The sequence below is a fragment of the Urocampus carinirostris genome, chromosome 3 (assembly GCF_059441175.1).
Source record: "Urocampus carinirostris isolate Australia breed hairy pipefish chromosome 3, RoL_Ucar_1.0, whole genome shotgun sequence".
Taxonomy (NCBI): Eukaryota; Metazoa; Chordata; class Actinopteri; order Syngnathiformes; family Syngnathidae; genus Urocampus; species Urocampus carinirostris.
This window is the reverse complement of record NC_142351.1, coordinates 41780646-41793462: the sequence shown is the minus strand read 5'-3', so window position 1 is coordinate 41793462 and position 12817 is coordinate 41780646. Positions and strand designations below refer to the sequence as shown.

General features: G+C 37.5%; 1 protein-coding gene across 3 annotated transcripts in view; it reads left to right on the top strand.

Moving 5' to 3' along the window:
- The first annotated feature begins 325 nt into the window (after window positions 1-325).
- The window catches only part of LOC148369743 (hyaluronidase-2), a 33848-nt gene continuing 21356 nt past the window's right edge, over window positions 326-12817 (top strand). For all 3 annotated transcript variants that reach the window (XM_088330005.1, XM_088330002.1, XM_088330001.1), the window contains exon 1: window positions 326-693. The gene's annotated coding sequence lies outside the window, so the exon portion shown is untranslated. The remainder of the gene's footprint in view (window positions 694-12817) is intronic.

Below are 12817 nucleotides of genomic sequence, written 5' to 3'. Positions count from 1 at the left end.
CGTTTGTCATTCTACCCATGGTTCTTGTGTTTATTATTATTTTTCACTTCTTGTTAAATTTAAGAATTTTTAGATATTCAATTATTCGACTAAATGTTTCAACAGAGGGTGACTGAATGACTAATGAAATAGTTCTTGGTTGCACCCTTAATTACAAATCATGAAAATGGTAGAAGAACAGTTGGAGAGGTAAAAGAGGAAACGATACAGGTAGAGAAACTGAGGTGAGATAATCCAACACGTCAAGTGTTGGTTTAGACAAAGGTAACAGCAGTGAAGCAGAGGATTACGGGATTACAGCTGGTGTCAATGGTCATGTGAAGCAGAGTGGGCATTGCTAAACTCATTTAGCATCTTGCAAGAAGGAAATTTAGCCTGGCACGCCCACTCACTCTCACATATTCCAAACAACACATCTTTCCCTGGACTTTATCGCCCCTTCCGTCAATCTTGTTACGTCTTTTGTCTTTGTTTCATCAAGCTTCATCCCACTTGGCTATTCCTGACTCTTCATCCCTCAGCCTTCCTGCCCCTCGCGTTTCCGGGCGTTAGGCCGCTTCCGCTGTCTTTTTTCATGCCTTTGCTAATCCTGGAGATTGCTTTGATTTTTGTAAAGAGGAAAATGCTTGTGATTCAGGTGAAGACACGTTGACACGATGTCCAAACTGTGAGAAGAACCCAACCTTGGCTTTGGTAAGTATTGCTATCTCTTGAAATCAGTTAATAGGGTTTGTTTTTTACCTTTAGGAGAAAATACCTGTTTCGAAGTCAAATATGGTGACATAAGTGAATTGTATGGATCCGAATGTTTTGAGGTGGGGATTTGGGGATTGTGAGACTTCCCAGAGTGAAAAGGGCATTTAAGGTGGAGCGTTCGAATGAAAATCAGTGTAGTTTGGGCAGGCAACAGTACTATATTTATTCACGTGTAACACGTCTCCAATTTCATCTCTTGACTACACTATTTTTATTCACGGTACCAAAGACGAATGTTAGGGAATGGAGAAAACAGAAAGTCATCCTGAACGCAAAATGTACGACGAGAAAAAAAAAACTCTTTAGTGTATTTTATTATGAATCGGTCTTTAAAGGATATCAAATAGATATATTTTAAATTGTATGTTGAAATTGTGTTGATAGTTGTCAATAAATGATGTTACTTTCATTGCTTACTTTGTCGGATTTTAATAAAAAGTAAGGGATGCGTGTTATACACAAATAAATACAGTATTTCCCTTTACATCTTTCTCACCATCCAATGCCCTGACCCATTTTCATGCCTGAATTTTTAAGGGTGCTCTTAAGAAAAAAATGTTAAGTACACAATATTATTCTGGCCACCCAGCGAACAAAAAGTTTACAAGACCTAAGGCTGAACATCTTGTTAGATCTTAATACCTGATTTAAAAAAGATTCATATATACTATATTTATCACACCTATCCTGGACATCTAGATATTTGCGAGAAAGTTTGGACTTTGAGTAATGAAGTCTGTGCAGTACTCTAAATTGAAAAAGCCCCAGCCTAGTGCAAGACGTTGAGGATTTTCTAAGGATTGCTCTTCCCCAAAAAGCAGCATCAATTTGTAGACCGAGTTTTTTTCCCGACATCACCTTATTTAAAAAAAATGAAAATTACCTACTTAAAAACATTTTAAAATTTCTAAATTAAAAAACATGGTTTATTAAAAATAAAACAGTATTTATTCAAATAATAAGAAACAATACATGAACGAGCATACAAATTTGATTTTTTTAAAATACTCCTTGGAAATTGTATTTTATTATTATTTACTTCATTATTTTTTGTCTGCCATATTGGTGCTAAGGGTACCACCCCAAAAAAAATGTAAGAGAAGAAAAATATTCCAATTTGGTCACTTTCTCTAGTTTTTAATCTTCCTCCTGCTTCATAGCACTCGTCCATGGTGGTACAACAATATACAGCAACATTTAGTGGTCAAATATTACACAGTGTCCCTTAAATCATGCTAAACAGTGTTCAATTACCATTAATCTTTTTAAAACAGTAGTGTCCAACACACATCCCTGAGGCTATTTGAGGACCGTCAATAATTTTACAATAACCCTTAGCATAACAAAAATGGTCATTATCTTGTAAAAAACAAACAAATTATATCCAAAAATATGAATGACCAATTTAAAAGTCAAATTTGAATGGTCTTTACTGTTATTGATGACAACTTAGTGAACATTGTTTGCAATAAGACATTGCACAGGATCAACTCGTTGTAAGGACTTGAAGAAAGAATAAGATGAAAAGTATTTTAGGATAAATAGCCCAAAATATTTACAAGGCAGTGCATGGAGGCAGGCCTAAGTGCATCAAGTGGTTTTCCTTTATTCTTACCAGTGTTTTAAGATTTGTTCCATTCACAACAACATGTGCAAAGAGTAGTTGTTAGTGACGAGAACAAAAGCTTTCACTTCGGCAGGTCAAATGTTACAAATGCTACTGAACTTCTAGAATGCCAATGAAAAGAAAACCAAACTTATTTTGTTCTGCTGATATCTAACTTTTTATTTTGACATTTAAATTACCCGACAAGTTATAAAAGCACAATCACGTGGGCAGCGAAAACATATCTGTTAAAACAAAAACATCGCTTTTGTTCAGCCCTGAGGGGTTTTCTTGTGGAACACTGCAGAGGAAGAACTGTGATATTTTAGCTGCATGCCGGTTTGATTTAATATCTCCGATGACAACAAGTCACAACGGAGACACTGACAGATCACAGCAAATAAAGCATCAACACATTTTCTCCGTCTCTTTTTTTGTAAAACCTCCAACTAGTTTCATTCTCACCTCTACATTTCTTTGGGTTTGTTGTTTCATGGTTAAACGCTTGATTCTTTAAGTATACTTAGCATCGACTCGCTACAACGGGTCAGGTGTATCGACATTTCGTTCTGCGTACATTGTTACAAAGAATGACAATACAAAGGAAATTATTATTATTATTATCATTATTCTATGAGACCTGATGCCAGCCCAATATTACAGATGTATACTAAATCTGTGATACTGAGATTTGTGAGTCTTTCCTTGCCCATATGCTATATGTATATATTTCCAATCAGGGGATGTCTTAAATGTGATCTGTGAAGTACTTTGAGACTTTTGTGATAAAGGGCTGTATAAATAATTGTGGCTTGACATGATATTAACTTGAAAAATTAGTGCAGTCTTTTCCTTTTCCTTCATCTTTTTGCTCCTGCTCTTCTATTTAGCATCCACACTAAAAAATCAAAACAACTGTTAACCTGAAAGAATTACTTTTTTATGTTGTCTATGGATAATCCAATTTTAAAAAGTAGGATTCAAATTAAGGTTTAGAAAGATAACATCAATCAATTTGCGAAACGGAATCCTCCAGTTTTAAAATGCTTTTAGACAATTCTGGTTAAAACAGCAATAATATAAACGTTTTACGTGTAAACTGCGAATATTGGCTCAGATGATAAAGGTATTAACACATATGTGTAAAAGTCCGGCTCGCGGAAAGGTTTTCTTCAACACCTGCGATGATCTTGATTCATACACCAAAAATTGTTATGTACTGTATATGTTTTCACAATTAGTTATTTCTTCTTGGAGTTTTTTTTATTGTAGTTGAGTGCTAATATTAGTCCTTTTTTAAACGTTAACTTTGCTGAAATATAAACTATAAGCCACTAATGGCACCTGAATAATATCAGTTTCTTTCATTTGACGATGACGAAAAAGGGATGTTTAGATCAAGGAAATTTGTTTTTGTGCCTGTTGACTATTAATTATGACTGGGAGAGTTCAAAATAATTATTGCTTTATGAATTTGATCATATTGGAATATATTTGTTAGCTTTTTGGTTGGTTCAATTATGTTCCCGAGATTATACGCTTCATTTAGAAATATTCAACATTCGATCAGTCTGGCTCTCAGCTTGTAGTTTAACAAATATGCCAGGCTACAATATTGTACTGTAAAACAAAATGATTTATCAAAACACCCCATTTACTAGATAAGAGCACCAGTTGATAGTGACTCAAATTGAGGTGCAAAACTATAGTTAGCCTAGCATCCACTAGCTGCCATGACATAACACCCATGGATTTATAGGATAAACAAAGAAAGCATCGAAGGTTGTAATGGGAACCAGGATATGACAAGATATCTCTGAAGTTAAAGCGATTTTAAACTATAAAATCACAACTTTGATAGATTTAAAGTAGAGGGTGTGCTGTGCTTGATTCAAAACCTTCTAGATTTGCATTCAAATGAGTGAACAATGTTATGTAAAGTGCTTTGAGCATCATATGGTATAAAAGAATAACCTTAAAGGTAAACTGTATTTAACATTTTATTTTGGTTCGATAGCTCATAGAAAGTAACTTAAGTTTATATGTTGTTCCCTCAGAAACAAAAACCCACAATCGACTGCAGAGTTTGAGGTCTTCTATTAACTGTACTTGACCATTTTAAACGCTTTGACTAACAGAGCAGTCGAACAATCTCTAAAATCACATCCTCGCTTATGCTAAATTGGTTACAATCTCATAGATTGTGTAGTATACTCTAAATCAGGTGTTTCTAATCCTTATGCGTAGGAGCCAGGCAAAAGAGATCTTTACAATGGGTCTTTTGTTTGTATTGATTATATTAATCTAAATCTAAATCGAATCTATTCTATGTATTTTAGAATCTATCTAATTTATTTCTCTTTTAAACTACTTTAGAATTCCAGATTTGTGTGAATGTGATTTAAAGGCTCTCAAAGGGCTCCACCTGTCACGATTGCCCATTGCCCTTACCTGTGCCCGCTCGTTTGGCGCCAGCTACTGCTCGTTGCCTGATTGGCTCCCCTTCTATTCAAACTCAGTGCTCTCATTCACTCCTTGTCAGTCCGTCAATGAACCTCTGCACTTGCCAGGCTTGCACTTTGACTCTGTCCGGTATCCTGCTCGTGTATCCACTATCAGGCATCGATCCCGTCTGTCCGGTCCTGTTCGGTATCTTGCTCGTGCATCCTGTATCGATCCCGTCAGTCCCGTCCTGTCCAATATCCTGCTTGTGTATCTAGTATCCAGTATCGGTCGCGTCTACCCCGTCCTGTCCGGTATCTTGCCCGTGCACCCTGTTTCCAGTATCAATCCCGTCTGTTCCGTCCTGTCCGGTATCTTGCTTGTGCACCCTGTTTCGAGTATCGATCCAGTCTGTCCCGTCCTGTCCAATATCTTGCTCGTGCACCCTGTTTCAAGTATCGAACCCGTCTGTCCTGTCCTGTCCAATATCTTGCTCGTGCACCCTGTTTCAAGTATCGATCCCGTCTCTCCTGTCCTGTCCAGCATCTTGCTCGTTTATTCAGAATCCGCTATCGATCCCGTCTGTCCCGTCCTGTCCGGTATGTTGCTTCTGCATCCTGTATCAGGTATCGATCCCGTCTGTCCCGTCCTGTCTGGTATCTGCTCGTGTAACTGGTATCGATCCCATCCATCCTGTCCAGTTTCGATCTCGTCTTCCCCTGGCTTCCTGTTTTCCCGCGCCTGACTTCTCTGTCTCACTTCTCCTGCCCAGCAATCGCCGAATCGCTGGCATTTGTGTTCCCGCACATGACTGTCCCATTTTCGTGAAACAAAGCTTGGTGTGAAAATGTTTTGCGTTTGGGTCTACCGTCTGTTCGGGTTCTGACACCACCGATCTTTAGGGGAAGTTACGCAGTTGTATTTTAGGTCACCACAATCGTTTCGTTTTCATGTCCGAATAAATACCAACAAAATCAATAAACATGCGCGTTTTGTGTGGTCTGCTTTCATGGGATCTCCAACGGCCTCTGGCGGCTAAATTCTGTACTCCAAGCAGCCGAATCCAATTTTATATTGTTCAGTTATAAGAGCTAGCTTCGCTCGCAATATCAAGCATAGTAAATTAAAGAGATTTCATTGATTCATGTACGAAACAGGGCGTGATAAGTTTTCAACGAGGAAATGCCATATCAATAAGTACAAAAGTAAAGGGAAGCCTGGATCTATTGGGAAGATTTTGTCTCAGAGTATTCAGAAAACATTGTAATGTATTTTATAAAGAAATTTCACTTCCAGTTTGTCTTAAAACCTCTCTCCTCCTGTAAATGTGCAATCCCTTACACTTTGTGAGAGGTGAAAGGCCAACGTGATGCCGGCTTAATCTGTTGAGACAAAGCTCCTGGTCTGTGTTTACAAGTCTGTCTGGACAGAGGCTCACAGTGAGCCCAGCTCTCCCGCTATTTATAATGAATGCAGACACACACATATACTGCAAACCAACTGGAAATGTTTGTTGGTTTTACGTGTGAGATATTTTTCAATGTATTTAGCAGTAGTCAGTTTAGCATTGTTCTGGCCATGAGTGATCCAATCAAGAAGCGAGGTTAGTGCAGTAACCATGTCACGCGCATAAAATTCCTTGAAAAATGTCAATCCAGGCATTCATTTTGAGAATATTTCGTCTTATTTTAGGCCAGAGAGGAGTACATCCTGGAACAGTCACCAAACACATGCAGATTAGACAAAAAACAATTCATACTCAGAATCGTGTAATTTGACCATTTAGCATTTTCAAATAACAGTGGAAGAGGAGAAAGTCAGATTAGCTTGGAACTCCACAACCTCAGAGCTTGAATAAATTCTTACCGTATTGACAGAAATATTTCCCCATTTGATGTATATTTTACTTTAAAAAAAATATTTTATCCTGTTTTTCTTGGAAATTATTCTCAAAATAATCTTAGGTTTCACCTCTTCGTGGTGACAAAAAATGAAACTTTTATTCGTTAAGAAAATTCAATTAACATAAAATTTAAATAAACAAAATTACATATACTATCAGATAAACATGCATTAAAAAACTCGTTGGTCAATCATAAATGTACATAACATAAGCCTCACTTAAAGGGAGCGGACATAATTTTTCGTCATCTTGCTGCTACAGGTACTGAAATACTTAAAAAGGTTAGGCAAAAAAAAAAAAGGTGCGTTTCTGCCACTTTGAGAGTCCGCAGTTTGGACTCTGCCTTGTGATTTTTAGCACTTATTTTCGGTTGCACAACCCAATTCAACGACATCTACTGGTCAAAAAATACAGGATGTCCCTTCAAAAGAGAGTTGATCATTTTGCCCTCCACGAAATCTTTGCTACCAGGCTCAAAATATGTAAAACAAACAAGTTCAGCATCTGCTAAGTAGTTAAATTTGTGCATATTTTAAAAAAAAGTGTAAAGAGTAAAAAAGTTTGCAAATACAAACTCTGCCCTACTTACGAACGAGATCGTTATGAAGATTGTAAGTTGAATTTGTTTGTGAGTTGCTATATTTTGTATGTTTGAGGTTTATATAAGTATGTTCAAGGCTTGTATAAGTAACCTGTATTGTTTGTACTAAAAAAATAAACATTTCATCAAATAATATGGTCTATAAAGATAAATAAAGTGAAGTGTAACTTACTTTTGGAAGATGAGCTTCAAGAGGTCCTCCTCCGTGGTAAAATGTGGCTGAAAAAAGCAATCCAACCATTTTTTCATTTTATTCCAATTTCATTTCAAAAGAAACAGCTCTCCTCTTCTTTACACTTTTCACCAACCATATGGAATGGATTCACGAGATATTAAACAATAGAAATGTCAAAGTTGGAGATACAGTATACAATAGGATGTTTACACACGAGCTAGGAAGAGAAAGCCGGGTTTCTTCCTCGGCATGGATGCTGAGTGAGCTCTCACAGCGCCACACGCCGGTAGCGGTAGAAAGAAGCACTACAGTAATGTCCTGTACTCGGAAAAAGGTGCACAAAATACAAAATCTAACTTACAGTAATGTCCAAGTATATTTCGACATCCCGAATTTTTTTTTTTGTATCGACCGTTTTTTGTAAGTCAAATGGTCGTAAGTAGGGGAGCATCTGCACACATATTCCTTTTCTATAAGAAAAGCAAGCTAAACTATATTGAAATACAAACAAATTATACTTAAAATGGTCAACCCTTTGTTTTAAGCTTAGAGTTTCTTTTCTGCAGTGGTCCTGCATAACTTTAATGGACTATCCACCATGTATTGAAGCTTACTGGTGTATCTCACAAGGTTTTCCAGAAGCTCTGTTAAACATTTCATATAGAACCTAATGCACTCGGACTCTGACTACTAAGATTTAAGAACAGTTTTATTCCAGAGGTAACGATGGGATTTCAATTTTACAAGGCACATTCAGATAAACCTTCACACTCACGTTCACACTACCAATGGGTGCGAATTGGAAACTTAGGGGGAAAAAAGTAGATATGATAATTTGTAAATGAATTTTCACTGCACATCACTATTATTGGCATGGCTATATTTAAATCTAAAACGTTTAATCAAGCGTGGTAGGGGTTTGAAGAACAATAAAACAAAAACAAAAATACAAAACATAAAATACGACTGAGCCAGTCTTCGATTAAAAAAGAAGGGCATGCAATCAAATGTTCATAAGCACACCTCTCGAAACAGCCGAGACCAAAATGATCCATATTACACCCGAGTAGATGGCCATCAAAGCACAAAATGGCCCTAAATCTCAACTCATGCAAGATGATGAGAAACAAACTCCATTATTGGCAAAAAGCAAGTTGGGCGTCTGGAGTCATTTCTGCAGGTGTGATTTTAAGAGATAATGTCAGAAGCGTAATGGATTTCACTGGGGCAAATCATCTCCTCATAATCCACACCTTGGAACCAGAGTTCATCCAAATGTAGCAAAGTTGATTGCATGTGACACCACAAAACTCAAACACGACAATATGAATATTCCTCACTGGATTAGCATTGAATTTAAGTCATGGGGCAATGTTGTCAGTAATAGCACTATTTAACGAGAAAAAACAAATTGTTGCGAGAGTTGGCATCTATTTGCATATCTGTCAACCTCCAAGGCTTCATGGCCTTAAAAACCGTTGTATTTTTCCTTACAAAATGCCATGGTTTGTTGAAATGTGTGCATTATAAACAAATGTGTCAATCAAGGTGTTGTTTCCCATAGGAGATTGGATTCAGCTGCCTGGATTGTTCAGGAGGTGCAGTATCCAAATTGGCAGCCAAATGGCGTTAGAGACCTCACGAAAGCAGACCACACCAAAGCAGATATTTTTTCGATTTTATTGTTATCTTTTGGAGGAACTTTGACACCAAACTAACTAAAGGCACTCGCAAAGACCTAAAGTACATTTTTAAGTCACATATACATACACGCAAACATTGGGATTTATAGGGTAGTTCAGATACATTTTTGTCAAACGCAAAACAACTAAAAAAATATACAAATAGTAACTCCCCTTCATTAACAATCTAATTTAAACCAATTTAGACAGAGAACACATGAAAAACGTGGAGAAAATATTGAAAAAAATGTCCAAAGTAAAAAGAAAATGACTAGCAGTATTTACTATAAATTGGTATTTGGAAAACATTTCAGCTTTGAGGATGTGATTTGGCTTTGTCTGTCACTGACAGACAATGCACTCTGCTTTGTAGCCACCAATATCATTAAAATGACTCGGAATTTGACTCATTTCTTTGTTTTCCCCATACAGTATTTTCTTTTTGTCTTGCGTTTTCAAAAAGATGGTTTTTATTTTTGATACCATAAAATGCCATGGTTTTGTGTTGTATATGTGCATCATGGTAGTAAAATGTATTATGATGTATTGTGATTGTCCTACAGTTGAGAGGTGGTGAGGGAGTTTGATGGACTTGACAGCTCTGGAAAATAAACAACTGTCATTCAGTCTGTTAGTGGTGGCATAGATGTTCCTGTATCACTTTTCTGTTCGAAGCAGTACAGTTTGTGGCCTGGGTGGCTGGGATCCATGGTGATGGCCTTTGACCTCCTCTTGACTTGGCCCACATATGTGGATTCCAAGTCTGGGAGGGGGCGGCCCACAATGCCTTGTGCAGTCCTAACCACCTGCGCTAGTTGTATCCTCTTCTTTGCCTTGCAGCTGCTATACCACAAGATCACATTGAGGCAGAGAATGCTCTCGATTGTTGCTCTGTAAAACTTGAGGAGTGGTCGAGAGAAAAAGCCAGCCCATTCAAGTATCCCGAGGAAGAAGATTGTTTGCTGGGCTTCCTTCACCAGGCGGCAAGTGTTGGTAGATCAGGAGAGATTTGATGTGATGCAGAGACACAGGAACTTGATGTTGTCCACCCGCTCCACCACTTCTCTGAGGTCAGTCATTGCGGACTTCCCGAATTCCACAATGACATCGTTGGTCTTCTTGGTGTTCAGCACCAGGTTGTTGGTTGAACACCACCCTGGGAGCTGTTGTATCTCCTCTCTGTATTGCAACAAGGCTATAAATACTGGATGGCTTGACTTGCTGTTAGCTTTCTAATGCTAACACTATTGCTATTTTTGTGGCTTCACAGATTCATAATCTATGGTCTTCTATCGCCCTTAGCCATGAGACAAGAGAATTGTGTCCCTCACTCTGCATCTGTAGGCGCTCAGCAAATAAAAACAAAAACTAAACAAAAATAAAATATATATATATTTTTTTTGAACAGTACTGCAGTGATGGAGAATATCTTCCAAGTTCAAGACATTCTTCAAAGTCCAGGCTTCGTGTTCATAAGTGGCGGTCCTATACGAAATGTGGTCCTCTCCATTGGAAATATTTCCTCCACAGTGCACACCCACTGATCCTCGGTGGGGATATCTTGTTTGTGCCATAATCTTGTTTTTACTTTTTACTAGCTGTCAGTAAATGTTTAACCAGATACGTATCCTTTCTCTGTAATAGTTCTTCTTTTAGCTGGCCTAAATAGATAACTTTGAATGTTTTAGGTATTCCATATCCCAATATTTTCTTTAAAACAAACCATAATTTGTCCCACTAGTCTTGTATTCCTGGGCAAAGCCAAAATATATGTAAGTGCTCAACATTTACTTCTCCACATCTTCTCCGGCATGGTTTTTGAACCTCCTAAAAACCTCTCTCCTCATTTTGGGGGTAGATGATCTGATCTGAGCTAGTGCATGTGCACTGCGTTTTACATGAATTCTACCAGTTATCTTCTGGTATTATTGAATCTGTTCTTTCCCCATTTTTGTTAATATAGAGTGATGAATGCCCACTACATGCCATCAAACATTCATACATATAAGAATTAGCTTTAAAAATGTTACCTTTATCGGCTCTTTCACAACGGTTCATGGCATTATGACTAGCCCCCGTTTTTGTTTCTCTGTGATAGTCGTCTTTTAATTGAAGGTACCAAAAACAGTCACTTTCCATATTGCTGTACAGTGGAACCTCGGTTCTCGACCATAATCCGTTCCAAAACCCTGTTCAAAAACCGATTTGCTCGATCACCGAAATCATTTTTCCTATTAAAAATAATGTAAATCGTTTTAATCCATTCTAACACCTTGAATGTTTACCTTGAATGTTAAACGTAAACATAAAGCTAACACCAGGCTAATCGTACGTTCGCGTTATCGTAATCTTCCGTACGAAAGATTACGCTAACTTGAACGTGTAAAAATAAAAAAATCAGGTCGTTTACAAGTCATTTAGCACCCGGGTCTCCACAACAAGTGGTGAGTGGTTCATTAGAAAGGGGGCTCCGTTACAACACCCTACGCTAACATGAACGTGTATAAATAAAAAAAAAAAGGATAAAGAAAATACTCATGAATAGGATTTTTTACCTATGTGGTGATCAGCAGAAGGCGCAGGCAAGATCAGACACACCTTCTTCATATTTTGCTATTATTTCTTTCTTAAATGCAATAGTTGTACGCATTACTTTTCTTTTTTCACCTGAAGCAACTTTGCTGCTTGCACGGACTTTCTTCTGAGGCATAATTAGGGGCTAAAACACTTCGTACACCTATATTAAAAGCGAAAGCAAAACGAAGCACGTCCGCACGCGCTAACAGTTGTTCACGAAAAGAGCGATCTACACCCGTACGCCACTCAGCATCGCACCCTAGCGTATGCACTCACGCATTTCCGGCGTTCAAACTCCGATTTTTTTTGACCGAACAGCGAAGCAAGAGTTTCTCGAAAATTTTGGTCGGACTCCGATTTGTTCGAACTGAGAGGCGTTCGAAAACCGAGGTTCCACTGTAATACATTTGAATGCCCATTGTTGGTACCCTTTAATATTTTGTCAGGGAAATTTTGCCAGGAAATCAATTTTGCTTGAGATAACACCGCAAGTAGAAGATTATTTACTGACGTATGTGACAAAAAACCTGATTGTAGAATTTCCTAATGAATTACTCAAAAGATTCAAAATTAACTTACATCAATCAAGCTTTGATCTTGATTATGTGCTATGAATCTGTACCATACATAATGGAGTGCATCCTTATTGGAGAAGTCTTTTCGTAATAGCTACTAAGGCGTGTTTTCTCGGAGTTCACAGTATTATTTAGTTGTATAAATCAAGTCTTTTTTAGGCTGACAACTTTCTGGCTAAGGATCGATTGACCTAAAGCTTGTTGTCAATGGATATAAAAGAAAGCTCCTGTTGTTTTCGGACTGTTAAAGGTTGTCTTAAATTATTCTCAAAGTGCTCGATCTTAAAGTGCAATGAATCAGTGCTGATCAATTATTTAGCATTAGAATTTCTTAATTAACAACTCACCCCCTTCAACACGTATATAGGAAAAAAATCTAAAGAACCTGAGGCAAAGCATTTTTGTTTTTTTAAGTCATCAGATAAATGCAAAATTATGTTTTTTTTTTTCCCTTACAATCCCCAACTGTAAATACAGGTCCATGACATATATTCATGCTA